The 14,128-nt window shown below is 41.0% G+C and overlaps 1 pseudogene; it reads right to left on the bottom strand.

The window, feature by feature from the left end:
• Window positions 1–245: 245 nt before the first annotated feature.
• On the bottom strand, window positions 246–755 carry LOC116895468 (annotated as a pseudogene).
• Between the last annotated feature and the right edge of the window lie 13,373 nt (window positions 756–14,128).

The following is a 14,128-nucleotide window of genomic DNA, read 5'->3' as shown; positions in this document are numbered from 1 at the left end:
GGTCAATTGGTACAAATAATGAGCACATTTTAAATGCTGACCAGCAAAATTCTTTTGCTAAGTGTCCAAACATGTTGATTATAGCCCAAATATACAGGTTGCAATTCTGTCAAGCTTGTGGTCTGGTAAAACTTTTTCAATATTCCCGTGGAGCTTCCACAGGTAAGTGGACACATTGGGTAAATGACAAGTCAGGTCCCATCTGGAGTTCCTCTTCCAAGGCAATGGCATCAGGCACCTCAGTTTTACTGAATACAACAGTTGTTTCTATGACCATTGAAGCAGAGCCACATTTTAGGACGGAACTTCTCCAGATACCAAAGTTGCTTGCCATTAAAAGCTCCACGACACTTTTGTCTTATGAATTGTACTGCAGCTTCATATTTCATTCCACCTTCAATTAATGCTAGGGCAACAAGCACCGGAGCTCTGCCAAGGCCTACGACACAATGGACAGCAATACGGCAACCAGGTTCTTCACGAAACTTAATCTTCACAAGACTTAACCAGTCATCAACAATCTGGTTGGACAGTGGTGCACCATCATCAAAAGGCCAGTCAAGAACACAAATGCCTTCTTTCTCCACAAGAGTAGTGTCCTAAGTTGCTTTGCATACTCTTACTATTGTGGTAACTCGATACTTCTTAAGTTCCTCTACAAATTTGTTTAAGGTCCCATTGGTTGGATTGTGTGTCATAAGAAATCTCATCTTGTATGTGACTTCCACAGGAGCAGGGCAGTTCATTAGAGCCATGTTAATTTAGTTTTAAAAAAAAAACACCCAATAGGGTTATGAAAGAATTAAAAAACTGAATACAGAAATAATTCCAAACAAAAACAAAAACCAAAAAACAAAAGAAACAAAACAAAACAAAACAAAAAAAAACAACCTGAAGTCTACTTCAATATTCAATATACTCCACTTGACATTCTCAGTGCTTTGAGTATGAGTTGGGAGAAACGGGCAATCCAGTAATACTGAGGCAATACAAAGGAAGTGCACTGAGGTTTACCCCATCCAGCTCTGAGCTCTTGGAAAATGCTCTGCAGATTTCAATTCAACACGACTGTGTCCAGGTTATCCACTCTTATGGGGGCTCCTTGGTGGAGTAGTAATGAATTTGTACAGTTCACTTGACTGCATAGAGGTCGTGCTGTGCTTGGCAGTAATTTCCACTGCCCTTCAGAAACTCCATAAATGTGTGACCGAGAACACCGCAGAACTGAGGAATATGTCTGCTCATTGAAGTTTGTGGCCTAATCATACAGCTGATCCCAAGGTGGCACAGGCAGCGTGACAGCAGGGCAGGCAGCGGTGGGCGTCGCGAGGCGGCGGCGGTGATGCAGGCGGCGGGGGCACCAGACCACCATGCAGTGAGCTGTCTGAGGAGCGTTGCTGAGCCGGCAACAGCCCAGGGCTAATGTTCGCGCCCAGGCCTCTTTCTCTCTTTCATGTATGTGAGTATCTTACATTCCAGAAAGAGGGCATCAGATTATGCTATAGATAGTTGTAGGCCACCATGTGGTTTCTGGGAATTGAACTCAGGACCTCTGAAAGAGTGGCCAGTGCTCTTAACTACTCAGCCATCTTTCTAGCCCCATGTAATTACTCTTAATTGCTTTCCATTTCTTTCTTTTTAAAAAAGATTTATTGTTTCAGGTCATTTAATCACACAGTGAACTCCAAGGTGGTATTATTCACTGGAAAAAAAAAAACCAAACCAAAAAACCCTGTTTTTAGTTGTGGTGTGTCTCAGCTCATAGCACACACCTTTAATTCTAAATAATGAAGGTAAAGTGGGTTTGTGGAAGGAAGCAGCATGCTTGAAAGTGCTGTCTAATTGAGTGTCAGACAAAGGGATGAATCAGAGAAAGATTTGACAGAGTAGGATATGCTCAACTCTCTTGATGAGAGGAAAGGGAAGCTACTTAAGAGCAGGGAGAGAGAGAGAGAGAGAGAGAGAGAGAGAGAGAGAGAGAGAGAGAGAGAGAGAGAGAGAGAGAACAAATTAGACACAGGTTAAGACAGAACAAGTCAGAGAATGAGAAGGGGCCAGAAGATTAGAACAGATTGCCTGAGTTTGTTTGAAACCAAGCAGAGCAATTTAGGAGAAGCCAAGAGAAGCCAGATTGAATCAGTTAGTGTGGAGATGAACAAGAACAGATGAGTTAATCAGCCAGCAAGAGTTCAGAAAGCACAAGAGTGGGAGAGCTTGTTCAGTAGTAAGTTTCAGAAGCAGAGAACATTCTAGGCCTAGATTAGATTGTATGGAGACTAGAAGCTTCCAGGTCTAGGGCCAAGTTAGCAGACAGAGGCAGTGAACCTTGGAGATGACAATTACCTCTGACCCCCCAAAAGAGTTTCTGTAAGAATTTATTTTTCCTCATAGGTGTCTATCTCTCTGTGTAGTGCACATGAGTGCAGGGGACAGGGTGCGGTGCCTGAGAACAGAGAGGTTTCTAATACCCTGGAGCTAGACTTAGAGGTAGTTATCAGTTGCTCACCTGGGTCCTGGGAACAGTTCTTGGGTCCTCTGAAAGAGCAGGAGGCACTCTTAATTACTGTATATATATAAAAAATCCCTACAGTTTCACTTCTCATGAGATCTATCCATATTTTCATCAGTGCTTTTTCTTTAGTCTTGGTAAGGAATAGCAAGTTTACTACACATCTACATTTGAAGCGTACATTTGCAGGAACCAACGTGAGTTCATTAACTGTTTTTCAGGCTACTATGTCAGTGCCACGTACTTCAAACAAAGTGTCTAATTTAAGTTCTGCAATAATTATGTCACCTAGGGGTTTCACGGATCTTATTTTAATTTACAGCCAAGAAGTATCATGAAGAGGCCTAATCATGTCTGTAATGCAGCGCATAGAGACCGCCACCTGAATTAAGTCGTCCTTATGTTTCAGTCTCAGGAATCCCTGTTAGTTCCCAGGCTGTTTAACTGCTTTGTGGCTGTGTTGTTCTTTGTACCTTGAGTGTTTGGAAAACCTTTGTTTTGCAATTTGATCTGCAGAACTTGCTTTCACAATAGGAAAAAACCTTGTGTGCTTAGCATTGTTGTCTTAAGGAGAAGCTAAGTCACCTTAGCCGAGACACAGCTAAGGTCTATTTACCCTCAACTCTTTCTGTGTTGCCTGGTTTTGAAATTGATCTTGTGATTTTCTCTCTTTTTTCCTTTCTTTTTTCCAGAAATGGTCCTACTGCCCCTTTCTTTGTCCGGATGAAGCATGCTCATTCTGGGAATGTACCTGCAGGATTGTTTGCCCTTAGGCTTCATGATGTCTTGCGACAATGCTTGCGAGCTACGTAGCTCTTTGCATGCCAGCATATCTGTCCCACGGTGCTTAATGACTGAACAAAGGCAGAAGTTAAAGGTGCAGCAGGACCTTAAGATCACACCCTGGAGTTTTCCATTCAAACACTTGCATTATATCATCTAAGACTGGATTGATAAGGCAGAGTTGAATGTCTGTATTCTGCGAACATATCTTAGGTGATATTGGTGATTTCCTCACACGGAATGTAATATCGTTAAAATCAATAGCTTATTCTCCTGACTCTCAGAACACATGCCATTAGACTCTTGTTTGGAACATTATTAGATCAAGTGTTATTATCTTGGCTCACCATTACAATAAATTTAGTTAATCGAATCGCTATATATAACTCAGAAAGATACACAGACCCCAAGCTGTGTGTACCACCACATTATCTTCTTGAGAAAAACCAAACTTTTTGTAGACAGGTGCCTGTTTATGGTAACTATATTAAAATTAATTTCTTAAAATATCTTTGCATGGAAATGGCTAGGTAGGCTGCCTATAGACCTCTTTCTGTTCCTCCAAATCCTGCCCCTCTTGTTTCATCCCCAGGTCTGCAGCAGAATACTTGTGACAACCTTCCCTGCACCCTCCTTGGATTTCCCTAACCTTCCTCCCCTGACTTGTTGCTTTACCCAAGACCCCAACCCCAGCAGGCACCCCCTGCTAACCCACAAGCCATTCCTCTCAGCACAGCAAGTATGAAGTAGACTCATACCTATCCTACTGTGCCCGAGATCCACCCCTGCCCCCAGCTCCTACTCTTATTCCCAATTCTGTAGCAGGAGACCCATTTCGGTCCCCCTTTTTTTCTCTGTCCACACACCCATTGGAGCACAAAGATCTTCTTTTCCAACCTACCTTCTCCCAACCCATTCACTGGAAACACACCAGCTAAACTGATAGGAAACAGAGACGCTAACTTAATCCCCACCACTTCCTCCTCCTTTCTAAATCCAATCCCAAGACTCATCCCTAGTGCTGCGACAGGACAGATGGAAGGGACATATGCGACATCATGAGTGAGAGCTTTTCTTGCCTAGCTTTGTTGGGAAAAGGAACAGGTGACAAAAGACACACATCACTGAGTGCCTGAGTGCTTGTGGACAGAGCCAGAGACAAAAGACAGCAGGGAAGAAAATCATTACAGAATCAAAATTGGGGGAAATGTTTATATTCTTAAAAATTTATTTAAAATTTATTTATTTATTGATTGATTGATTGATTGATTGATTGTGGTTTGAATTAAAAAGGCCCCATAGTCCCATAGGGAGTAGCACTATTGGAAGGTATGGCTTGGTTGGAGTGGGTATGGCCTTGGAGGAAGTATGTCACTGGGGTGGACTTTGAGGTTTCATGTGCTCAAGCCAGGCCCGGCTATTTCATGCTCTTCCTACTGCCTGATCTGGATGTAGAACTCTCCGCTCCTTCTCCAGCACCATGCCTACCTGTATGCTGCCAAGTCTCCGACTATGGTGATAATGGACTGAAACTACAAGCCAGTTTCCAATGAAATCGTTTTCTTTATAAAGTTTGCTGTGGTCATGGTATCTCTTCACGGCAATAGAAACCCTACCTAAATTTACTTTAACCCACGCTGCCCACATGTGTATGAGTGTGGGGTCATCTACAGGTCCTTGGCAGTCTATCATTGGCCATGCTCCAAAGGAAAGTGGCTCTTCCTCCCCAAGGAGCTATCCTTTGTCGATATCTCTGCTTCTAGGGCTGACTCTTGGGATCTGGGGCCACACAGCACACATGTCTTCTAAACAACTCTTCTTCTTTTCTGTGACTATACATTTTAAAGGCCAGTTTTTAATGTGGCCTTGTAGTACTTCCTATACATTCAATGTTCCATAGTGCAAGTTACCTGCAACTTAAATAGTTGTCATCATAGCTTCAGGCTTGAAGGTGATAGGGACACCATTATGACTATTCCTTTTTACATTTTCCTTGTGATAAATTACCTCTGATCTGTGCATAAAGGATTGGAGTATAAATATTTCTAAGGTTTTAGGGCTATATTAAGTGGTCTAAATTTTTCTTTTTATTCTAAGTTTCTGTAAACTCTTAAAACTTGTGAAAATTACCTTGTAGAAGGTTGTATAACAAATTATGAAAACAGTTCTTTCTAAATGTATCACTGGCATATGGGAAATTCAGTCTTCCATGGTAATACAATATTCAGGAACAAGGAATATGAAGTGTTCTGCCAATCATTCTAATACCTGAAATAAGGAAAGGGTAGTTATTAAATAGCTTATGCATTTTTAATGGTCCTATGTGTTTCATAGCCTTATCTTCTTTACTCATAATGGCACATAAATCTGCCTGGACAAACAGGCTCATTTGTGGTAGATGTTAGTTCTGCATCTAACTATCAAACTATAGTCATTTTAATCTTTAATTGATTATCTTGCACTTAGATATTTTTATGTAAACATATCATTCACAGATAATGAGTTTTTTTTCCTTTCCAATATCTATATCTTATTTTTTCCTCTTTTATCTCACTGCCTAGCTCCCTTAGGATAGTATTGAGTTGTGTCTTTCACCATATGGGAACCTTTATTTTATTAGGAGTTGTAGTGCAGGCTATAGTGTTGCATTTTCTAACCTAACAGTGGACACTGATTCCCAGAGAGGACAATAGGTTCCAGAGTCAATGAAGTCTGGGAAATAGTGCAGTAAATTCTCCCCTGGGTGGTTAACTAAACAAACATATTACCATACTAAAGCCACTGAGATATCCTTTAGCATTAAAAATATGTTTAATTTGTTATTACATTTGTTTGTTCTGGGGAAGATTATCTTTTACAATCACAGTGGTGCACATTTCATCCTAAAATACAAGTTTGATTGGCTCTGTTATCTCATCTTCCCTTGCATACTCTGCTGTTGGTTTCTGAGAAGTCTTTTGTTTTCTGAATCAATCATGGTAAGGAAGTAGAGTATTGTTTTAAGTTCAGGAATGGGTACTAGACTCTACAAAATGCTTTTTTCAGATTTAGAAAAACTGTGTTTTCTTCTTCTCAAAAATAATGTCCTATCAATGGTCAATCATTCATGCCTGTGGTGTAGACAATGAGTTTTTGGAGTCTTTACTGGTGGTTCTAATAGCAGCCCTGTCATATGTCTGCTATACAAAAGCCGGCAGATTACCCCTTGGCTGGCTCTGTCTCCTGGTTATAAAATAAGGGGAGAGGCAGTAGCTATCTAGGAACATACTGTAGTGTTGGGTCCAGCCCTGGACAATGCTAGCACACAGTAAATGCCAGGTAGGTAAGAGTGTCCCTTGTTTATCGCTGAATGCTGATAGTGACTGATGGTAAGATCCTTGTGACATTTAGAATGACACATCTAGCTTTGACCATCCTTTTTGTGGGTTCATCTAATTAATTTATGTAAGATGATGTCTTACTTTGTAGCTTTGGATGGTCTAGAACTTATTATATGGATGTTCAGTTTAATCTTTGCCTGTGGTTGTGAATACTCAAGATTTTTCATATTGTTTTCTATTCATTATTTTGTCTTACTCGGAGCTGTTAGACTTTTTTTTTTTTTTCAATCAACACCAGGACAGACTTCAATGCCATTTGCCATACCTAGGCCTGTTACACTTTCAGCTTTTTAGCTTTGTGTCTTTCTGTGAATTTTTCTGACCTGTTTTACTTGTTCTAATATCTCCTTATACTCATTAGATTTTTTTTCGGATTCTGTTTTTATTCATGTGTGTGTGTGCATGTGCATATGTGTACATGTCTGTGAAGTGCCTGCATAGACCAGAAGAAGGTGTCAGATCTCCTGGGCACTGTAGCAGCTGTTGAAGCACGCACGTGGGTGCTAGAACCTGAGCTCTGCTCCTCTGTTAATAACACGTGCTCTTAACCACTGAGCAATCTCCAGCCTTGACATCCCCTCATTTTGACAATATGTTTGGAATTACATTCTTTTTCATCTCACCTCTTGTCTCCATCTTATATTTAAGCTATGTATTGTTTATAATTTCAGCATTTTCATTTAGCTTGAATTATCACATAATTTCTCCCTTCCTCTCTTCCCCCCCCACATCCTTCACATCACTTACTGTGAAGTTCATCACCTAGAAGAGGGTCTTAAATTTGGAAATGGGGCACTGGCTGGCTGCTGAGGGCATAGAGGAAAGAAAAGGGAGTGTGTGTGACTCATGATTGACATGGAAACTCTCAATCCACAAATGGACTCAAGGAAGCAGATTCAAGCTGTTAGGTTGCTGGAAAAGAGGTCCAGGATTAAAATTGGGATATTAGGAATGGCGATGCTCTTTCCATTACTCAAATGCATTTGATAACAGCCATGTAACAGGTTGAGCGTTAGTGGCAGAGGGTGAAATGGCTGTTGAGATGCTTTGCTCCCTTCAACACAATGCTGTGTCCTCCCCTATTTGGTGAGTTAGAGAAAGGATTGAAGGAGCTGAAGGTGTTTGCAACTCCATAAGAACAACAATACCAACCAACCAGAGCTCCTAGGGACTAAACCACTACCCAAAGACTACACATGGACAGACCCATGGCTCCAGCTGCATATGTAGCAGAGGATGGCCTTGTTGGGCACCAATGGGAGGAGAAGTCCTTGGTCTTGTCAAGGCTGGGCCCCCAGTGTAGGGGAATGTCAGGGCAAGGAGGTGGGAAGGGGTGGGTGGATGGGTGAGGGAATACCCTCATAGAAGAAGGGGGATGGGAATGGGATAAGGGGTTTATAGACAGGAAACTGGGAAAGGGGATTACATTTGAAATGTAAATAAATATATCCAATAATAATAAAAAAGAACACTCTAGACAGGATGTCCATGAGACCACCCCAGTCTAGACACATTAAGCAAATTGTATGGACTCCTGTCTAGACTGTCCTGTCAGGGGCCAGGCTTATGGTTTTGATCAAGGCAGTAGTCAAGCAGGCAGTTGAGAGCAGACAGATTGCATGCTGGTCATTTGCATGAGGCAATCAAGGTTCCTACCTGATCAGAATTCATGTGGCAAGGGAGCAACTTTGTCGTATATCAGCAGCAAAAGCTCAGGTGCTGCTCAGCTGCTGAAGAAGTTTGGCAGCATCTGTCCGTCCAGGCGGAGGCCAAGGTTGTGTTCTTATGGAACATTCTATTTACTAGGTTCTCTGGCGCTTACAAATGGCAATTATTCTCCAAAACCAAGCTGAAATATGGAGTTGATGAGACTTAAAAACAACAAGAACAAAATTACAAGTGGAATATAAGTGTATATGTATTACTATTTTCATGCAGTAATTTGATCTTGAATATATTTTTGTTGTTAAAGATGAGTATATATTCAAATACTGGGGAAGAATTCAGGACTAACACCAAGTACACATCTCTTGGCTGATGTAGACTCATGGAAAACTGTGCTAAAAATTCAAAGGTCTGGAAAAACATCAGAGCAATGCAAGGAAGAATGTAAAAAATTTCAGATTTATTTAATAAAGAGACTATGATTTTGACTGATCAGAAGAAATAACACATTATATTAGAATGATTCCTGGATCAATCTAATGCTGAAGGAGGTTCTCAAGAACGCAGGAATGGAAGCAGAAAACGCCTTTGGACACCTCTTGAATTTCATTGAAATGTCAAGACATCTGAATCATTGGGATTTTAACAATGCAGGAGGACACAATTGTTGTGGTAAAATTAAAATAAAATGCTTTCTTTTTCCCTGCACTAGATCTGGTACTATAGTGCCACAAGGTATCTGTTGGATATTTTCATCCCAGTCAGCAAAGCATCTCACCTCCTTAGCTCCATTCCATATCACACTGCTATGGCTGCTCTCTGAGCCTGGCAACAGTCTCTTTTCCCATCTAGTTCCCAAGGCAGGTTGCTACCATGTCACATATACATCCCAGTTCTGTGGCGGCCCAGTGTGTCCAGTCACCACACACTCTCTTGAACTCAATTAAATCATCACATGAAAGAACACACAACACAATAACCTCTGATCCAATTGATAAGATATAATTGCCCACCTAGATAACATACAGTTTGCTCATCTAGATACACAAAACCCTGTACACCTCCATCCCTTAGGAATATTCATAACAACCTGTAAATGTGCAGAGAGGAATCTTAACATCCGCCTCCATGTTCGCTCCTCCACTTCTCTCTCTCTAAAACTTTTCTCCTGCCCATCCTTCCTTTTCGTCCAATGACAGGCCTTGTTCTATTTTGTACCTGCCTTCACCTGCATAATGACATCATCCTACACACAATAGTTTATACTCACACTCAGTGTGCACAATTAACTGGTACAATAAAGAAGTCAGATGGATTATATAAGTGGGTAAGCAGTGTGTTATGATTGACTTTTCATCATTTAAAAGTACCTAGAAAATGAAGTCAGTCACCTTGGAAATATTCACACACTATCGTATATAAAAACATTAGTGAATGCCATGTAGGCAGGACTGTGGTTGCTATGCCTTAGCACTCTGCTTGAGGCAGTAGTAGTCAAGTGGGTACATTGAGAGCAGACACGGGGCTCTTCCTAGGTGAGGTGCCAGAGGACTGAGGATCCTGTAGACAGACTAGTACCTACACTGTTAGACTGAGAGAAAGAGAGGACTGTGTTGAGTACGTAGGAGTTAGAGTTGTGCTGTTGGTGGATTCACTTCAGATCCAATGGTATGAACCTGCTTTTGAGAACCAGTGTTTTCAGATGATGTAAATGCTTTCTTTTTCAGATAACTCATTAGCTCTCTCACTTGTTGAGCACATGAGTAATGACTCCCAAATCTGTACTTTAGCCTGTGCTCCATGGCTTAGCTCATCAGATGGTATATGAATTGAAGACTCTGAGGGATTTGGGTTTTACTTCGAATCCCTGTCTCAATTCAGTTCTCAATGGAAAGAGCCCACTTCATTACTTGCCTTAATCAGAGTGATAAACCAAGCCACCCGCAGTCCTGTCTATATGGTATTCGCTAATGTTTTTATGTGGAATAGTGAGTATTTCCAAGGCAATTGGCTTCATTTTCCAGGTAATTTTAAAATGATGAAAGCTAATCTTAGCACACCGATCACCCACTAATACAATCCACCTATTTCTTTATTTTATCAGTTAAGTATGCACATCGCATGTGAATATAAACTGTCTTGTCCTTCTGCATTGACGTGTGACCTTGGACAAGTTATCTTTTTCTGGCCTTGTTTTCTTCATCTGAGAACAGGAATGATAACATTACTCCCTCATAAGACTGTGAGAGAATGCAGAATGCAACAGTCCTGGACAGTTCTTCTTAAATTCTTTTGTCTATTGCCTAGTAGACAGTCACTTAGAGCCAACCCCACCTAGACCCATCATCCACTCAAGGCTGCCCTTGCCGACTCTGTCAATGCCTCTTGTTTTGTGTGTGTTTGTTCATTGTCCTTTGTCTGTTGTACTCAACATCTTAGTTCCTTTCTTCTCTTGCAAGGCCTTCTCCTCTATTTCTATGGCTTTGCACACTGTCTGTGTGCCAGATGTCTCACAGTGCAATCAATATCTACACAGGTCCCTCCTTTGACCTCCAGATTCAGAGGTCCAGTTGCCTGCCTGCATGTCTACTGGAGTGTCCTCAGAGACATTCCAAACTTGCTGAGTCCAGAGCAGCCTTTTCCATGTCTCATGACTCATTCTCAAGCCTGCTTGCCTATCTGCACTATGGTCTGTCCAGTCATTAAACCTAGAAGCCTGACATTATTATTGTCCTGTTTCTTCACTGCCACATAACCCTTTCATTACTTTTTTATTGTTGTGTTGTTATCTTTCATCCCATTTTTTTCAGACTCCTCTAAAAGGAGGAAGGGTAGCAGATGAGATGACATCACTTTCATGGTGATAATGAGAATTGTTCATATGCCTTTTGGCTGCTTGTAGGATTAAAAAAATACATTTTTATAACTTTTGAGATCTTGGATTCCATATATACTGTTGACCAGTTAGTTTTCATTTTTTGTATTTTCCTGGCTGTCTCTTTAGTTGTGACCATTTCCTTTACCATGAAGAACTGTCTGAGTTTGGTTTGGTCCCTGGGTCCATGTGTTAAACAGTTGATGTATTCGTTGGGCCCTAGGAGGTGGTAGGACATATAAGAGGTGGAGCCTAGTGGAGGACATTTTAGAAGACAGACATCCTCTGAAGAGGATGGTGGAACCCTGGCTTTCTCTTCATTTTGCTTCCTGAGTCATGAGGCAAAGTTTTTGTTCTGCTATGTTTCCTGTGGTGATCTGTTTTCTCTCCTTGAGCCTAAAGATATAGGACCACTGAACTGTGAATTGAAACATACTCAACCTTTCCTCTTCACAATCTGACCAACTCAGCTATTTAATTCCAGTGAAGAACAAAGAATGGCACTCTTTTTGTTTGTTTTTGTATGTTAGCTTATGCTTTTGAGGTCTCATGTAAAAAAAAAACCTTTGCTTGTACCACATCTTGAAGAATTTTTATTATGGCTTGACTTTCTTTATTTTCCCTCCATTCTTCACATCCTTCCTTCATCCCTTAGGTCCCTTTCTTCTTGCATTCCCCCATCTCCACTTCCTTCTTTCTTTTCTTAAATCTTTGCAGACCTTTGACATTTTGGATTGTCTTATGCTATACTATAAGATACAGGAGTAAAGTTTAATCTTCTGCATTAAAGGTATCAAATTTACTGAAGAGGCCATCTTTTATCCATTGTACACTTGAAGGATTTTTTTCTAGACTCAGCTGGTTGCAGACACTTGAATTGGTATTGGTATTTATTCCATTGGTCTATGTGTTATTATGCAGTCATCATATTTTTTGACAACTAAAGCCTTTCTGTGATTTTTGAAGTGAGGTAATATAATGTCTCCTGCTTTGTCCTCTTAGCTCAAGGCTGCCCTGGCTGTGAAAAATGCTTTATGGTTTACTGCTTATTCTTTTTTTACTGGATATTTTATTTATTTACATTTAAAATGTTATCCCCTTTCTTGGAAACACCAAGAAGCCCCCATCTCACCCCCCTTCCCTCTGTTTTTATGAGGGTGCTCCCCCACCTACCCACCCACTCCCAACTCCCTGCCCTGGTGCTCCCCGACACTGGGGCATCAAGCCGTCACAGGACCATGGGCTTCTCTCCCATTGGTGCCCAACAAGGCCATCCTCTGCTACATATGTGGCTGGAGTCATGGGTTACTCTATGTGTGCTCTTTTATTAATGGTTTAGTCCCTGGGAGCTTTGGGATGTCTGGTTGGTTGATATTGTTGGTATTCCTATGGGGTTTCAAACTCCTTCAGCTCCTTCAGTCCTTTCTCTAACTCCTCCATTGGGGGCCCCTTACTCTAATGGTTGACTGTGAGCATCTACCTCTGTATTTGTCAGGCTCTCACAGAGCCTCTCAGGAGACAGTTGTATCAGGCTTTTGTCAGAAGCACTTCTTGGCATCCATAGTGTCTGGGTTTGGTATGGGATGGATCCCCAGGTGGGGCAGTCTCTGGATGGCCTTTCCTTCAGTCTCTGCTCCTTATATTGTCTTCATATTTCCTCCCATGAGTATTTTGTTCCCCCTTCTAAGAAGGACTGAAGAATCCACACTTTGGTCTTCCTTCTTGAGCTTCATGTGGTCTATGAATTTTATCTTAGATATTCCGAGCTTTTGGGCTAATATTCACTTATCAGTGAGTATATCATGTGTGTTCTTTTGTGACTGGGTTACCTCACTCAGGATATTTTTCTAGTTCCATTTATTTGCCTAAGAATTTCATGAAGTAATTGTTTTTAATAGCTGAGTAGTACTTCATTGTGTAAATGTACCACATTTTCTGTATCCATTTCTCTGTTGAAGGATATCTGGGTTCTTTCCAGCTTCTGGCTATTATAAATAAGGGTACTACGAATGTAGTGGAGCATGTATCCTTATTACATGTAGGAGCATCTTTTGAGTGTATGCCCAGGAGTGGCATAGCTGGGTCCTCAGGTAGTACTATATCCGATTTTCTGAGGAACCTTCAGACTGATTTCCAGAGTGGTTGTACCAGTTTGCAATCCCACCAACAATGGAGGAGTGTTACTCTTTCTCCATATCCTCACCAGCATTTGTTGTCACCTGAGTTTTTGATCTTAGCCATTCTGACTGGTGTGAGGTGGAATCTCAGGGTTGTTTTGATTTGCATTTCCCTGATGACTAAGGATGTTGAACATTTCTTTAGTGCTTCTTGGCCATTTGATATTCCACAGCTGAGCATTCTTTGTTTAGCTCTGTACCCCATTTTGTAATATGGTTATTTGGCCCTCTGGGGTCTAACTTATTGAGTTCTTTGCATATACTGGATATTAGCCATCTATCGGATATAGGATTGGTAAAGATCTTTTCCCAATCTGTTGGTTGCTGTTTTGTCCTATTGACAGTGTCACAGCCTTACAGAAGTTTTTTGCAATTTTATAAGGTCCCATTTGTCGATTCTTGTTTTTAGAACATAAGCCATTGGTATTCTGTTCAGCTTCTGAGAAAGCTATCACTGATGTTTTGATAGAGACCATATTGTGGTGATGGCAATGTAGAGAGAGCACTTTACAAGTTTGGAAATGCTAACATGATTCTTTCAATCCACAGACATAGATGTCTTTTCACCTTCTTGGTGTTCTCTTCAATCTCAGTCACTTCCCTTAGTAATATCTTGGCTACATCTGATATGTCCTGGCAAATGTACTTCTACTTTAATTTGTTTTGATAATTAAAAGTTTCCTAATTTCTTCTCTGGTCAACTGGTCTTTCAGAAGTTGTTTAATTTTCTTGTGTTTGT

This window comes from Rattus rattus, chromosome 3, assembly GCF_011064425.1.
Source record: "Rattus rattus isolate New Zealand chromosome 3, Rrattus_CSIRO_v1, whole genome shotgun sequence".
In the NCBI taxonomy this organism is placed as follows: Eukaryota; Metazoa; Chordata; class Mammalia; order Rodentia; family Muridae; genus Rattus; species Rattus rattus.
The sequence above is the reverse complement of the archived record's forward strand: the minus strand, read 5'-3'. Positions and strand labels throughout refer to the sequence as shown.